This window comes from Rattus norvegicus, chromosome 13 (genome assembly GCF_021556685.1).
Source record: "Rattus norvegicus strain SHRSP/BbbUtx chromosome 13, alternate assembly SHRSP_T2T, whole genome shotgun sequence".
In the NCBI taxonomy this organism is placed as follows: Eukaryota; Metazoa; Chordata; class Mammalia; order Rodentia; family Muridae; genus Rattus; species Rattus norvegicus.
Window position 1 is genome coordinate 66,145,899 of NC_141546.1, and position 17,165 is coordinate 66,163,063.

The window sequence follows — 17,165 nt, forward strand, 5'->3', positions numbered from 1 at the left end:
ATAGGAAATGAGGTAGAGAACTAGTAAAGGGCCCCAAACTTGTGACTGCATAGGTGTGCCGATGTTAAAGAGTAAAACAGGAAATGGTATTTTATCATTTCTATTCTAAACACAAGTATCTATTCTATTCTAAGGCAAGTAGACAATAACAAACAAACAAAAAGACAAAGGCACCCAAAGCAGAAAGTAATTCTTCTGTTCAGATGCTATCATCTGATATGAACAAAACTGAAAATTCCACTGAATTGTACAAACTAATCCAATAAAGTCAGTTGATTATAAATTCAACAGACTAAGAATGTCATAGAAGGGAAATAATACAATCCTAAGTGGGTAAGCATCCACGCATGCACCCACATATTCACGCATGCACGCGGGCACTAACCCACCCAGCCCTAGAGCACTTGCCAAGCACATACAAGCACAGAAAAGCAATAGCTGTATACCACAAACCTATATTCCAGTCAGCAGTAAAACACATACACAAGGCACATACAAACTACACGACATCACACAGGGACACCAGAAACATTTTAATGCAGTTACATTATGTTCACACAGTAACAAAAATTGGTACTGTTGTCCAATTTTAAATGGTGCATTACTCAGGAATGGATTAAGTGACACTAACAAAATTCTATACATCCAAAACAACTTTTTAAACAAGTAAAGCCACGTGTGGCAACACACCCCTGTAACCATACCACTCAAGAGACAGAGGACTGTAACGCTCGAGACCAGTCTGATAGTAAGCTCTAGGCTAGCGGGGGTTAAGCAGCAATGTCCCATTTCAGAAAGCTAAGAGCCTGCCATGGCCTGTGCCTTTAATCCCAGCATTCACAGCACTCAGGAGGCAGAGAGGCCTGTGAGTTCTAGGACAACTGGGTCTTACATATCAAGTTCCAAGCCAGAGGGGCAGAGTGAGACCCTGTCTAAAAACTTAGAAGAAAGTAAATGAATGGAAAGGCAACATGTATTTACAGACTAAAAACGTTAAAATTTTTTATAAATGATACTACTCAAACTAAGTCAATGCAATCTTTCAAGATTCCAGCCCCCTACCCCCGACCAACAAAGCTCAGGCCTGGGAAGGTGGTTCAGGGTCAGAGAGTGCTGACTGCTCAGGAAGGACCAGTTTCCAGAACCTCCACCAGGCAGATCACAACCACCTGTACCACTGGCCCAAGGGACCTGACACCATCAGAGGTGCTTCAGAGGGCACCTCCATTCAGGCTCACAACACACACATAAATAAATAAAATAACAAATCTAAAACAACTGAAAGTTACCCCAAAGCCCATCTCAAAATTCAAACAGAATCAGGAGACCTAGAATAATCAAATTAATACTAAGAAAAAGTTAAAGAATTTCTATGTCCAAAATTAAACACAAAGCTGTATTACTCAAAATGATGTGAGTTGGAGAAATCATTCACAGCCACAGAGTCAAGATTATTCAAATGTGAAGGGGAGAGATGAATGTTTTCCACAAAAACTGAGAAAATCAGGCATTCACATGCAGACAAATGAAGCTGGACCCAAACCTTACTATACACAAAATACATCTCCAACACTGGATTCTGCAATCCTGTGGAATGAGCTATCAAAAGTACAGACAAGAACACTATCAAGAAGAATGACAAAGCAACCTATGAAATGTAAGAAAATACTTGCAAAGTTATCTGGTAAGGGATTATTATCTAGAATACATTAAAGAACTCCGGCTAGAATAAAATTAATAGTTCTATTAAAAAATAATAGGCAAAGAACTTATTCAGACATTTCTCCAATGATGTATTATAAGCAGACAAAACACTGCTGCCACAAGGTGGAGACAATCTGATAACAGGAACACTGTCACTGAAACGGGGGCGGGGACAAGCTTTCCATGCTAATGGAAGCCCAGATTCTCAGTTCTAGGGTGAACTGAGGCTAGTCACTTTAACTGAAGGTCCAGTTCCCTTATTATAGATTTATATTAAGTAGCCTCAAAATCATTCTTTAATGCTCTGAGGAACAGAATCTGTCTCATTCTCCTGAGCTAAGATGATCTACCTTTAACTTCTTTCAACTTGTTTGAATACCCCAACAATTATCACAACCATTACCTGCCACCTTTTCTTTCTAAAGCAAGCAAAAGAGCAGCAAACAACACAATCTATGTACAGAAGACAGGCATAGTAGCTCACACCCTGTTATCCAAGTGCAAGGAGGTAGCTGACCAGGAGGATCAGGAGTTCAAGAGCAGCCTTAGCCACATATGGTGTTCAAGGTCAACCTGGGCTAAGTAAGGCAGGTGTGCAGAGCATTAAGCCATAGCCAAGGCTTTCCTGAATTTTCCCCTTAAAGAGAATAATTCCCACTTCGTCTCCACTTAACATTTAAAGCAATGAGCTAGCTTTAGATTTGCCTCACTTGGTATCCTTGGAGCTACAGACCTTACAGGGTTCTTGGTTTTCTGTCCCTGTGCAGTTTGGAAGAGTTCTGCCTAGTTTGACCAGAACCATCCAATTTTGTTTAATTCACTTCATATATCTATCCTTTTGACAAGTCCCATTCTTCACCCTTATACTTTACCTCCTAGTTTTCATTTGCCAGTAAGACTTTGTTATCTCTTCAAAATCAAAGCAAGCTATTGACCCAGTCCTGCATACCATGTTGTCATAGCAAGAAAAACTGGTATTCCGAAGTTAGGATTTCTTGGGAAGAGGAATGTGCATTAAGGGGATAGGGATATATAGATAAAGCTCAGTTGGTAGAGTCCTCGCAGAACACACACAAAGCCCTGACTTCAATCCCCAGAACTGCATAAGCTAGGAGTAGCAATACCAGTAATCATAGGTAGGAGATATCCAGACCACCAAGTAAAAATGTAAGAAAGAAAAAATACTGACTGTTCTGTTTCTGGAGATGGTATAGATTGCTGAAAAGTATACTTGTAATAAGAGAATAAGAGAATAACCTAAGTGAGGCATAGTGATGCACACTACTAGGGGATGGCTTTGTGCATTAAGATGCTGATCACTGTGCACAGAGATCTGGTTGCAGTCAGAATGTTAACACTGACAAGCATCTCCTGTCTCAAAGTTGAGTAAAGATTGTTTTCCACAACCTCAGACTGGTTAATAAAGAGGATAGGCAAGAGAGGAGGTGAGGGTCTCCAGTGAGGACCAGAGTGAGGGAGACTGTCACTGAGGACTGGCCATGAGCAGGGGCATCTATCTCCATGAGAGGACAGATGGGCAGGAGCAGCCAGGACAAGATTAAGAGGGCAAGTACTGGTCAAGTGCTGGTAACAGGCTTCCCCGTCAGGTCAGAGTGTGGTTAGAGTAGGAGTGTCTGCTCAGCTATGGTGATGAGGCTTATGATAAATGAAAGGTCGCCATTATCTCCAGTTGGGAGCAACAACAGTAGAAAAGCCCCTGAATTTACTTCTAAAACATACCTTTAGTCCCAGCCCTTGTGGGGCAAAAGCAGGTAACCTCTGACCAGCCAAGTCTATTGTAAGTTCCAGGACAGCCAGGATTACACAGAAAAACCCTGTTTCAAAAAGCCAATAACTACAATAACAGAGTAACCTAAAAGATATTTCGATTTTAAAAACTAAGAGGAAAAAGTCCCTTTGGAAAACAGCTAATAATTAAAATTTACTGATAAAAAAAGTCATATTCTTTAAGACCATAATCTCAGTCTAGGGACTAATGTCCTTAGAAGTTCAAGTCAAGGGGACTTAAAGTTGTGAAGCTAGCATGGGCTACAGGCAATTGTTATAGGTAATATTTACAATGCTTACTGCTTTTTATAAAATCCCATTTAATTCCAAGAGCCTCTTAAAGTAAATACTATCCTTGCCTTCATTTAATAAATTTAGCTTAATAAATAATGGAATATTTAATAAGAAACCTGAAGCAACATAAAAGACTAACCTCACCAGAAAAATTAGAAATTTTATGAAGGTAAAATGATGTGGAAATAAAGCTTTTAAAGCAAGAAGTTCCATTAGTGTGTATGTGTGTATATCAAGTATATTTTTATACATTTGTGATGTCTACTAAAGCAAAGCTCTGTAAAATCCACTAGGCATGTGTTGGTGGCACTGCTGCAGGGGACAGACAAAGTTGGCAAATGACTTACATCCTCTGCTTTTTCCCTCCTACCTCTGTTTCTTGGCTCAGGATCTCACTAGGTAGGTCAGGCCTTATCTTTACAAATCTTCCACTGGGTCAAATGGGCGGGCATACAGATACATGAACACAAACATACTCACATCAGCCAAGATCTGCTTGTAATTGGAGGAAGACCCAGGAACCAAGTTAATTCTCTCCCCTCAGCATCTTTTGTAAAAGCTGGTTGGTGACTGAGCCTAGGGCATCATCTCATGCAAAAGAGGCTAGCGTTACCCCAGAGTTATATATAGTCCTAGTCCTACAAATCAAGTCTCTCACCTCCAACTCTGAAGCTCCTATTACCCATACTACCTTCTGTGATAGAAGCCATCTGGCTAAGTTCCAAGACAACCCTCATATGCTGTATTAAATTCTGCATAGAAAATAGTGTAAATAATGAGAGTTCAATGCAATTATTGGCATGAAGATATATATTCTTTAAAAAGTAAATAATTGAATTCTAAATCAATATGGTGTCTGGTGGAAGAAACAGGCAGAAAGTCATCAAAGCAAAGCACTCTATATGATCTATACATTTCACAATAGCTAACTGGTAACAGACATCAATACAATAAGGGAAGAAAGGAGAGCTCATGTTAAAATGTCAAAACAAATGAGGAATTTGTTTTCTCTTCCAGAAATAGCATTAATTAAGAAAGAGGTAAGAGCCTACACAGAAGGCACTGAAAGCTGAAGAGAAGTGTAACTGAAGTGAAGGCTTCGGGCAGAGGTGTGGGAGGGATGGACTCAGTCCTACTTAAGGGGCAGAACACTGAGAGTTTGATCACACTCCAGTGAATACACAGAAGCACGAACTGGACTTTTTTAAAATCTCGTTTTTATTTTCACTTTCTTTGGGGGAGGTCACAAGGGGAGCAGACTTGGAAGGACAGGGAAGTGAATGAGCTAGGGGCATGATGGGAAACTCCCAAAGAATCAATAAAAATGTTATGTTGAAAAAACCAATAGCCACTGGTTCTGAAATACAGCCAATCCGAAGTCTGAGGCTGCTTTCTATCATTTGCTGGGGCTGTGACTACTTCAACTAACTAAAGTGAGCTGTATATCCAGAAAAGTGTCTCACGCCATTTTTGAATGACCTTAAGGGAGAACATAAAGTGCACAAACATCTATATACATAGTACTCAATTTAAAGTACAAGGAAACAAGAGGCTTTATAATTTGGATGAATGAGGCACAAAAATACTTAACAATAATGTGACAAAATTGAGGTAGTTCATAAAAACAGCTTTCATAGGAATTGATGGAGACAGAAAATAAAGATGGCTTTGATAAGAACCTAAGAAAAATAATACTAGTCATTAAGCTTAGCTCAACAGACAAGCAGCTGGTTGTCTGCTATATATGTCCTTTGGGCCCCCAAGCCACACCACTCATCCGTTACTGCATTTCACACACTGTACAGTAGTCTGTGTCATGCCCACTCAACCTGAACTCCTTTAGGACAGAGCCTTTAATGTATTTTTTTAAATTCTAATTCCTAGCAAAATGATCTGGCACACAGATGATGACAACTGCTTTTGGAAAGGGGAGGGGCATGGTTTCCTACTAAAGGCATTGTATTTTACCACGCACCATTTGTGCAGGTCTTCTATTCACTGTCTCAACTCTAACACCACCCTCCTAAAATATGGTCTATGACAGCAAAATAAAATCATTCACCCATACTTCACGATTCCTGTCAGTAGGGTTTGTTAGGTAGTAAAATGGGGATTGGAAAACAGGAAAATGGGTCTTCTGGGTTGCTGTTAGTTGAAACTGTCAGTAACTGGCTCTAGCCGCCAGCTCCTTTGGGTATTTCCAGACCCAGCATGACATGTCCTATAAACTAGGGGCTGACTCTACCCCATCCAGCACCAGCCGCATGGGCCCTCTTCTCAGAGCCACTGCCAACATTTCCCTTTCGCCTTCATGCCCATCTAACCAACCTCTAATAGTAAATGTTGTTCTTGGGCTGGAGAGATGGCCATCTCAGTGGTTAAGAGCACTGACTGCTCTTCCAGGTCTGGAGTTCAATTCCCAGCAACCACATGGTGGCTCACAACCACCTGTAAAGAGATCTTAAGATTTTAATCTTAAAAAAAAAACAAAACAAAAAAACCCAACAAAATGTTGTACTTAACTAAAATTTTTAAAAGATTTACTTATGTATTTGAGTGCTCTACTTGCATGTATGCCTCCTGCATGACAAAAGAGGGCATCAGATGCCATCCGAAGATGGTTGTGAGCCACCATGTAATCACTGGGAACTGAACTCTGGATCTCTGAAATGGTCTTAACCTGAGTCATTGGTCTAGCCCTGAAGTTTGTTTTCTTTACTGGGACTCAGTATACTGCTTAACAGTCTGTGTACCACATGCATGCAGTGTTAGCAGAAGCCAGAAAAGGGCACCAAATCTGCTAGGATTGGTGCTACACCTCGATGTGAGCCACCTTGTGGGTCTGAGAATCACTGAAACGGAAGCTCTTCATCTCTCCAGTCCTCTAGACCTAAAGTAAATCTGATTGCTCTCTTCTGAGATATCTTGCAGCTTCAAAAAATTTGAGGTTATTTTATAAACTCCATTTTACAAAAGCTGACTTGACATCAGGCATTTGTTTCTGTTAAGATGAAGCATAGAAGCTACTGAACTTGTTTTCCTGATCCAAGCTCTCCACTTTTGGCTGTTGTTCAAACTGGCCCAGAAATGCCCCCATAACCATGTAGTGTTCAAGGAAAGAAATCGCCATCTTTGCAGTCACAACACTAGCACAGACCTGAACTCATTGGTTACTTCAAACTGACTGTCTTCAGTGCTGGGGACTAAGTCCAGGGCCCTGCACACTAAACACAGCCTCCACCATTAAACTATGCTCTCTCTCAACAGAATCTACATTAACACACCACTGACTGTGAATTCTAACTTCTTCATTAAAAAAAAAAAAAAAAAAAAAGATCCCACGAAGGCTGGGCACAAGCCTATTTCCAGAACTCAGGAGGCAAAGGCAACTGGATCTCTAGGAGCTCCAGGCAAGCCAGGCCTACATAGTGAGACCCTGTCTCAAACAAATAAATAAACTCTGCTCTACAAATAAGCAACACATCTGCTGAAAGTCAACGACAGAAATTCTTAAGACTTTTGAAATCTGCCCCTTACTTTACTTAGCATGCCCTCACTAGACATTTCAATCTGAAGTTACCTTTTAAAATAACTTTTTGCTATTAGAGTTAATAAAGTTCCACAGAAGCAATTCAATCTCGGAGCGTGTGACAGCAGTAGCCACCTTTCCTGGAATCGCTGGTAGCACACTGCAGCTCAGCTCCAGGTCACTCTACCAGACTCATCCAGACAAGTCCACTTCAGCTGCCAAATGACACCACAAAGCTTTAAAAAAGAATCGAGAGCACAGCCAACTCTTTTGGAGTTTTTCTACTCAGGCCAAAACGGTAATGGGCCACCCACCTTCTCAGCATCTCCAGTCAGGGATCACTACCTAGCTAGCTCCTGACACAGTAAAGCTAGTTTCTAATTAAACACCATGTGTTTCATTACAAATTCAAAGTATCTGTGTGAAATCACAACCTATACTTCCACTCCACACACCCACATATGAAATACTGAAGACCCACAGAATCCAGGTCCAGTGTTTAACCTTTGGGGGTGGGGGATGGGGGGAGACTGGGGCTCTACATAGTTCCAGGCTGGCCTAGAACTGAGATTGCCTCTGCCTCTCAGAGAACTGGGATTAAAGGCATGTACCACCACATCCAACTGAGTTTTCAACCTTTTGACAGTGTGACAAGACACTGTCATCTTCAAACTTGCTAGGTCCTATTCCTAGCCAATCCTGGAACCTATGTGGCCCAGGCAGCAGGTTGGGCACACCCGACATCAGAAAACTAAGATCGGTAATAGACTAATGAAATTCCTGTATTTCTATGTACTCCCCCTGGGTACTATCTTGAATGATCCACAGAGAAAACAAAAACAAACAGCAAAGCCCACTAACGTCTGTAGTGTGTTATGTTATTTGTTCTAATTTAAAGCTTTCTGTGCAGCATATTAGAGGACTACTATCTTATTTTCCAAATACAGAGACTCTCCTTCATAAAGTCTCCATTTAGAGGTTTGGATTTTGCATTGTTGTGTGTGCTTCTTTGAGACAGCCTCATAGAGCCCACACTGCTCTTCATGTAGCCCAGGATGGCCTGTCTCTGCTACTACAGGTGAAATTAGAGCTATGTGTCTAAAGTCTCCAACTTAGTCTTCATTCATAACTAATATCAGGTGTCCGTTTAAGTAAACTTGGAAGAGGTAAAAAGACATATTTGGTGTGATGCCTAGCAATGGGAATGTTACATATTTACCAGTTATTTTACTAAATGGTAGATTAGTTGTTACCATCAAGTCTTTAATAAAGGATACCTGTTGTGGCAAGTAGAAATGTTGGAGGGCAAAGAGGTATTTCCAGGAGTAATATTGCTGTCATTTAAGTTCTTTATAAATCAAAGGTTAAAAGTTCAATTTAAGACACAAAAGGTAAGCCAGTTGGGTTGAATGTCTATAATCTTGTCACTGGAGAAGCTGAGACAGGACGACTGCCTTAAACTAAGAATTGAGTATGAGGTCAGCTTGCCTGGATTATACTGAATGGGTCGCTGGCAAAAGTTAATAAAAATAAAGCTCAAAACCCGATATCTGATTTGTTAAAATATCCAACAATTACAAATTATTAGCTACTAATTCCACAGGTACTCCAGTTGATCTTCACGGAACTATCAAAAATAATTTAATGCATGACTTACGGTCCTTTTAATTAAAATATTGGCTTAAATTATTTGACATTATGTCTCCTTTTTGCTTATTTCAAGAAATAACCGCATACCAAATACTTAAATGCCTATCTAAGCTTTTTCACACACCGCATAGAAAGTCTGACATTTCCACAAAACATCACAAGGCATACAAACTTCCGACAGCTTCTTAAAAAGACACCCAACGGGGGTTCGGGGACGTGAATCGGTAATTTGTTTAGGTGGGCAAAATAATAAAAATGAACCTCAAAGTTTCCAAGACCGATTTTTTTTTTTTTTAACCAACAACAGTATCTCTGCGAGTAGGAAGGCGATTTCTGTAGCAGGAAAATTCAAGGACCGGGGCTGGGGAGCCGACAGACAGAGAGGGGACCTGGGATTTCGGCAAATTCACCCCGGGTCAAAACGCGAAGCAGCCAGCAGAACAGACGGAGCCGCCCCCTCCCCCAACGCCGCCTCCAGGGTGAGCCCGTGGCTCGCGGAGGCAGCAACAGATACTCCGGGGCAGGCAGCGGCTCTCCAGGAATGTGGGGTCGTGAGGGGATCCGGAGCCCACCCCGGTGCCAGGTCCCGAAGGAAGGAGGGTTGTCTGCCCCGGGCGCCCCTCCCCGCCCCCGCGTCGCCGACCTCCGGGCCCCGCGGGCAAGCCCAGGGGTAAGTTCGCCTACGGCTCCGGAGCCGCCCTCGAGGCCCGGGCTGCTGTGAGCCGAGGGTGGAGCGGGTGCACTTCCCCGGAAGGGCTCCGGACGCCTCGCCAGCCTGGTGCTCACGGGCCGCGAACAATGAGCCCTCCCGGGCGGGCCGCGAGCGCCAGAGCAAGCGGCCGGGGGCGGCGGCGCCATCGCCTCACCGCCCGGCCGCGGACACACACACCCCCAGCCCCGCCGTCGCTCGGGCCGCAGCCCGTCCTGGACCCCCCTGCCACAGCCCGCCGCCCTCTCACACGTCGCCAATCCCGCCTGCCCGGCTCACCGGCTCCTGCCCCAGTCCGGGGCTGCGCTGGCCGCGGCCGGAGCGAGACTCGAGGATCAACCGCCGGTGCCGCCGCACAATATGGCGAGCCTCGGCTTCCGCAATGGAGCTCGGGAAATACAACAGGGGCCGCTCAATATTCATGAGAGACTGGGGAGGGGGGAGCCGGCTCGGCCGGAGCTGCGGGGAGGGCGGGAAGGAGCGAGCGAGCGAGAGAGCGAGGAGGCGGAGGCGCGGGACGCGGACGTGCACCGCGCGGGGAGGCCCCTGGCGTAGGGGAGGGGGCGTGCCTCGTGCAGGCCCGGACTGTCAGGCCACGCCCACACCCTGGCCCTGGCCACGCCCCCGCCCGTGGCCACAGCACGCCTGGCGCCCCCAGCGCCAGCGCAGCCCCCAGCCGACGCCTGCTGACTTGGGCGTCTCCTCTCTGTCTGCTTTCCCGTCCTGGAGCCTTTCTGGGCCTGCCTGTACCCACAGGTTGCGGCTTCCCGCCCGCTGCTGAGGATTCCATTTAGGCTTCCAGCTCCGGACTCCGTCCTCATATACATCCCAGCGCTAGAAATCCACAGGATTTCTACTGCAGAACTTTCCAGACTTTGGGTCTCCGGCATACAAAGCCAGCAAGATCTAAGGAAAGTGACCTTCAACTCTGGAAGTAGGCGCCTGGTAGTATGTTTCTACAGATTCCCTTGTCGCTGTTTATATCAAACCCCTTGGCGCTTTCAGTATTCTGAACTTGAAAATATGAGTAGCTATAGATAATTCCCCCCTCCCCCCAAAAGTAACAGCCTACAAGAAATCACTCGGCACTTCCTGCATTTAAGTTTTGAGCTAAAGAAGTAACAAGTAAAAAAAAAAAAAGTTCTCTTACTTTAAAATGCTGCATTGGTCATTCTCTCTTGGAAGGACAATCAAGAATAGCAAAGGATAAATGGGAAGGCACTTGGCACTGCTGAAATTGGGCAAGATGGCTTATAGCTTCCAGTAACGTTACTGTGGTATTCTTTTGTGTGGCTTAAAATGTCTTTCTTATTGTATTATTCAGCATTTTCTATAAAAACGATTAATAGAATAAATATATTAAATGTAATATATATATGGAGGGGGTTTATTAAAGTGACTTACAGGCTGTGGTCTGTCTAGTTCAACAGTGCTGTCTCCAAACTGAAAGGCGGAGAACCTAGTAGTTTTCAGTACTCAAAGCTGGATGTGTCAGCTGGTCTTCAGCCTATGTTGGAATCCAAAGAAGTAGGTTTTTATCAGCAAAGTAGTGTCTCAGCGGCAAGAGAAAAAAAACTTGCTAGCAAAAGTGAGGAGAAGCAGGCACTAAGCAAAAGCTTTCTCCTCCCCCTTCCTTTTATGTAGGCTGCCAAGGAGAGCCTGGCAGAGTTAGGGTGGGACTTCTCCCCCTCAAATGATCCAATCAAGAAAACATTCACAAGTGTGCTCAGTTGTTTGGGTTTTGTTGATTCCAGATGTGACCAAGTTGAAACCCAAGATTGGCGCTCACACTTACTGTCCACTCTAGCAATTTAAAAAGCCCTCCAAGGTTAAACTTTCCCTGGGATGTGAATAAAAGCCAAAATAATCCTGAGTGCTCTGTCCCTCTACCCTCTGGAGATGGGTAGTCAGGAGCAGACACACTGTCCTTCCATCAGAGCAGAATGTTCACAATTTAGCATCATTCTTTTTCCCTCTAATTTTCATTTCGTGGAAAGAGTGAGTATCATCCTGCAGCTAGACATGGTGTGATGTCTATTCGTGGTTGTCACTTTGACTATATCCGTAATAAACCACAACTCAGAAATGTAGGGCACACCTGTGATCCAGATCTTGAGGCTCTTTGACAACATCTACGGTTTTGATCCAGATCTCAAGGCACAGTGGCCATTAAAGTTTAGGCCCAGGCAAGATGGTACACGCCTTTAATTCTAGGAGTCAGAGGCAAGATCTCTGAGTTCAAGGCCAGGCTGGGACAAAACTAGTTCCAAGTGAAGGACAGCTTTGGTCCAGTATTTTTTTAGTTACTTATCAGTACTATCCAATTTCTAATGGGATTAGGTTGGCATTACTTCTAAAGTCTCTAGGGGAAATATTTTCATCTTTAATCTGGGCCTACATAATGACAATAGAAGAAGGCCCTGGGTTCGGTCCCCAGCTCCGAAAAAAAGAAAAAAAAAGTGACAATAGAAGTCTTTGTTGCCCACTTGCCAGCACATCTGTTGGAACCTACTTCTCCAGGACTTAAGCTTATACCGAAGACCAGCTGAAACACCCAGCCTTGTGGGACTGAGAAACTACTAGACCCTTGGACTTCCCACTCACAGCAGCCCATTGTTGGGTTAGTTGGACTGCAGACAGTAAGTCATTACGATAAATTCCCTTAATATATAGAGGCATTCTATACATTCTGCAACTCTAGAGAACCCTGACTAATGCATGTGGCGATGCACACTTGTAATCCCAGCATTCTGGAGACTGAGAAGGTTGCAGACTTTTTGCATAGCAAGACCCTGTCTCAAAAACAAAGCAAACCAGGGGTTGGGGATTTAGCTCAGTGGTAGAGCGCTTCCTAGGAAGCGCAAGGCCCTGGGTTCGGTCCCCAGCTCCGAAAAAAAGAACAAAAAAAAAAAAAAAAAAAAAAAAAACAAAGCAAACCAATTAAAAACCAATATCAGGACTAAGAGTGTGACTCAGTTGCTAGGGCACTGGCCTAGCATGCACAAAGCCTTGAGTTTGATCCCTAGCACTGAGTAAATCCCTGTTTGGTGGCTCATGCTCGAACCATGGAATCTAGCCCTAGGTGGAAGCAGGTGGAACAGAAGTTCCAGGCTACAATCAGCTACATAGGGAGTTTGAGGTCAGCCTGAGACTTACGAAACCCTGTCTCAAAATGAAATCCTGAAATGACATTTTTAATAAATACATCAAAAGTGACATCAATATTTTAAGTAGAAGAATATCACATTAGCACTGTATGTACGTGTGAGATAGGTGGATGACTAGATGAACTCTGGATAAAAATATTATTTCCCCCTAGAGGCTTTAGAAGTAATACCAACCTGATCACATTATAAGCTGGGTAGTACTGATGAGTAACTAAAAAAATAATCACCTCTTTAGTGGCTTTATCCTATGGTTATATTACAGAATAAGATTAGCTTACCTCGCGCAAGGCCCTGGGTTCGGTCCCCAGCTCCGAAAAAAAAGAACCAAAAAAAAAAAAAAAAGATTAGCTTACCTCAGCTAAGCTCCCCTGAGCACTTAATATATGCTAACAACTTTGTTAAAAGTTCCGAGAATACACTATATATACAGACCTTGAAGAAATAAGTCTTGTATTCCTAGAGCCCAGCACAGTGCTTGGTACTCAGTAGCTGCATGAGAAATATGTGTTAAGATAATGAGAGACGGGTGTGTGTACAGGAGACAGAGTAGCCCACATGTGCTTGATTGGCCTTGACTTAATTAACAGCAAAAGTGTCCCTAAGACTGCCTGTTATATGTCCATCTCTTCACCCATGCTCCAAACAGCTCATTGTTACCAGCTGCCTGTCGCCGCTCATCAAACAATTGGTAGAGTCAAAGGCTCTTCCTTTTTCTTTATAAAAACAAAACAACAAAAACCCAGGCTTTATTCTGTAGCCTAGGCTTGCCTGGAACTCACTCTATAGCTGAGGCTGGCCTCAAAATTGCAGTGATCCTCCTGCCTCGGCCTCCCTAAGAGTTGGAATTTCTGGCATGAGCCCAGACGCATAGCTTACTTCTTTTCTGTAGCTTACAGATATGATGCCTGCGGTTCAGTAACTGTCCCAGACATAGGGTTTGGAAATAGGACAGCTGAGGCTCAACCCTGGGTCATTTAACTCCAAGTGTAAGACGCTCTTTGTATTAAAGAGAAATGATAGAATGAATATATATAAATCACACACACGCGCGCGCGCACACACACACTCTCCTAACATGATATATGTGGGATTTATTGGACTGGCTTACACGATGTGGTCTGTAGTCCGACAGTCTTATGAAGTAAAGGCCCAAATCTGGTAGTCGTTGAGTCCACAGGGCTGACTGTCTCTGTAGTTCTGGTTTGGCAATGGAGTTGTGCTTGATTCCTGCAGAACTGCCAGTCTTCAGTCTACAGAGGAATCCTGAAGAAGTGGATTCCTGCCAGCAAGAACTTGTCAACAGGTGTGAGGACAAGCAGGCAAAAAGCCTCGTCCTTTCAAGTCCTTCTGTGTGGGCTGCCACCAGGTGTCACCCAGAGTCAGGGTGGGTCTTCGTGCTTTAAGTAATCTATTTTTAAAAATTGCTGGCAGTGATATCATACACCTTTAATCCCAGAACTCCGGAGGTAGGCAGAGTTCGAGGCCAGCCTGGTCTACAGAATGGTCTACAGAAGCTACACAGAGAAACGCCGTCTTGAAAAAATAAGAAAGAAAGAAAAATCCCTCATAGGAGTGCCCAGTGTCTTGGGCTTTGATTGATTCCAGATGTGGCCACCTTGACAATGAAGATTAGCCATCACAGTCTTCATTGAGGCCTCACTGCCCTCAATTCTCCCCGGGGGTTTTGCTCTTTGTGGTGTGTGAGTGGCTTACGAGACAGATAGACATCTCTACAGCTATTCTTTCAATCATCAGTGTGGTTACTTTTATATTTATCTACTTATTAGGTTGTGTGTGTGTGTGTGTGTGTGTGTGTTGTATACATGTGTGTACAAATATGTCTGCAGAGGTGCCTGCCCATGAATACATTGTGGAGGTCAGAAGTCATGTCTTGAGTCTTCCTCTCGCACTGTCCACTTTGTTTTTTGAGACAGGGTTTCTCACTGAACATGGAGCCCCCTGTAGCATGGCTGCCTACCAAGCCCAAAGAACCTCTTGTTTTCATTTCTCCCTCTGTCACTGGAATTACAGGGTGTTTGTTTGTTTGTTTGTTTGTTTTTTTAACATAGGCACCGGGCTTCATTGTTTGCACAGCAAGGACTTTGTCTATCTCCTCAGTTTGGTCTGTTTTTAAGAACCTAGCAAGACGGGGTTGGGGATTTAGCTCAGTGGTAGAGCGCTTGCCTGGGAAGCGCAAGGCCCTGGGTTCGGTCCCCAGCTCCGAAAAAAAGAACCAAAAAAAAAAAAAAAAAAAAAAAAGAACCTAGCAAGATAGTTTAACAGGTAAAGAAGCTTGCCACCAAGCCTGATGACCCGAGTTCCATCCCCAACACCCATATAGAGGGATGGAGAGAACCCACTCCCTGAAATCCTCTAATAGCCACACTTGCTCTGTGACAAGCACATGTGCACACACACGGAAGATAAATAAATAAATATAATAAAAAGCTAGACATAATGCAAATATAACAATCCACTGACAGGAAACCAGCAGGTTTTGTTTTTGTTTTCTTAGAAAACTTGGCTTAGGAGACTAAAACAAAATTAAAAATAAAAGGCGTGCAGAAGACTGGCATAGCTTGGAGCTTACCCACTTACCTATGACTGTACGTGTCATCCCTTCTCTGAAAGAACCAAGTTAAGATGGTAGAAAGGCCCAAAGAGACCTATAATCCAAAGTGGCTTCCAGAAGCAGACAATTCAAGATTTATCACCCATCGACTAAAAACATATCATTCTAGCCACAAGACTTAGTCAAGTTTTTCTTGTATTTTAGCATAGGGAGTTTCTGTTTTTAACACTCCCCTTGGACTTGTAGCTCTTTTCTAGTCCCAAGACCACTGAAATAATTAGTGCTACTCTTATGCACAAAAATATTCATCTTAAAGAAACTAAACAGACTAAATGAGATGACTACTGCGACAGGCTTTAGGGGAAGATGAATCAATATTGCTTTTGCTTCCCCTGGAGACCTGGAATGGTGCTTTACGTGTCCCAGATCTGACTGTTTCTGCCTCACATCTGTCAGAACATTTTATTAAAGTAATGAACTAGCATGTATCTGAAAGGCCCAAAGAATGAATTAGAGGTTTTATTTTGAAGCCTGGTTTGGTGGCATGTTCCTGCAAGACCAGCTCTGGGAAGGCAGAGACAGGAGGATCACCACTATTTCAAGACCAGCCTGGTCTATGTAGTAAATTCCAGGCCAGCCAAGACTCCACAGAGAACCCTGCATCAAAAAGAAAATCAAGCCTTTTGGCTGAGTGACAGACACTATGTCAGTCAGCAAGAACAAGTGCCAACAAAAAGTGACAGGAAGGGAGCCAAGAAGGAAATGGTTGGTTATTCTCTGTCTCTCTGCCTCTGCCTCTGCCTCTGCCTCTGTCTCTGTCTCTCTGTCTCTCTGTCTCTCTCTCTCTCTCTCTCTCTCTCTCTCTCCCTCTCTCTCTCTTCTCTTCTCTTTTCTTCTCTTCTCTCCTTTTCTCCCTCATGCTCCCTCCCCTTCCTTCTTAAAAAAAGGGTCTCTCTGTAGCCTAGGCCATCATGGCACTTGCTCTGTATATGGCCTAGATCCACCTGCCTCTGCCTCCGGTGTACGAGTGCCAGGATCAAAAACATGCAACGCCACCGCTCTGAATCTTTTCTGCTTTTGTTTTCTGTTGTTCTTTTGTAACAGGTTGTCTGGGAACTCACAAAGAGATCCACCTGCCTCTGCCTCTGAGAGTCTGAGATTAAAAGCACATGTCTCCAGACCCAACTGATCCATTTTCTAAGAAAGATTAGTTTGATGTGAAAACCCCAGCTAATTCAATATTAGAAACATTAGACTCAAGGAATCAAAATTGCATGTGATGGCCAGGAGGATCATTTGTTTGAAGTGAGCCTTGCTTCAGGACAGAATAGTAAAGTTGCATTTAGAAAGTCCAAGCTAATTCCTGAGGATGTTCAGGGCAAAAAAAAAAAAAAGAAAAAGAAAAAACCTCTCAGACTAATTTCTGTGGGCTATGGCTGTTACCCTCAACATGGTCAAAATATGGCAGACCATGACTGAAGCTCATGTTGATGTTAAGACACCCAATGACTGTTTGCTTTTCTGTGCTGCTTTTACTGAAGAAGAAAAAAAACAAAACAACAAAACAGTAACCAGATACAAAAGACATCTTATGCCAGCACCAATATGTCTATCAGATCTGGAAGAAGAAGATGAAAATCATAACTGGAAAAGTACAGACAAATGACTAGAAAAAGCATGGGTGAAGAATTGATTACAGGCCAAGCATGATGGTGCATGCCTGTAATTCCAGCACCTGGGAGGCAGAGGGGA

General features: G+C 43.5%; 1 protein-coding gene and 1 pseudogene across 4 annotated transcripts in view; one reads left to right on the forward strand and one right to left on the reverse strand.

Annotated features, from left to right (window-relative positions):
• The window catches only part of Rnf2 (ring finger protein 2), a 33,116-nt gene extending 18,944 nt beyond the window's left edge, over positions 1 to 14,172 (reverse strand). The window contains exons 1-4 of one of the 4 annotated variants that reach the window (XM_087580813.1): positions 13,950 to 14,152; positions 13,274 to 13,330; positions 13,120 to 13,149; positions 11,079 to 11,181 (exon numbers count right to left, since the gene is read on the reverse strand). The gene's annotated coding sequence lies outside the window, so the exon portion shown is untranslated. Of the gene's footprint in view, positions 1 to 9,953; positions 10,047 to 11,078; positions 12,565 to 13,119; positions 13,150 to 13,273; positions 13,331 to 13,949 lie in introns of those variants that run through there. The other 3 variants (XM_087580812.1, NM_001401380.1, XM_087580811.1) reach the window with 3 other exon arrangements.
• A 2,318-nt stretch (positions 14,173 to 16,490) lies between these two features.
• On the forward strand, positions 16,491 to 17,098 carry LOC148001673 (small ribosomal subunit protein eS1 pseudogene; annotated as a pseudogene).
• Positions 17,099 to 17,165: the final 67 nt, after the last annotated feature.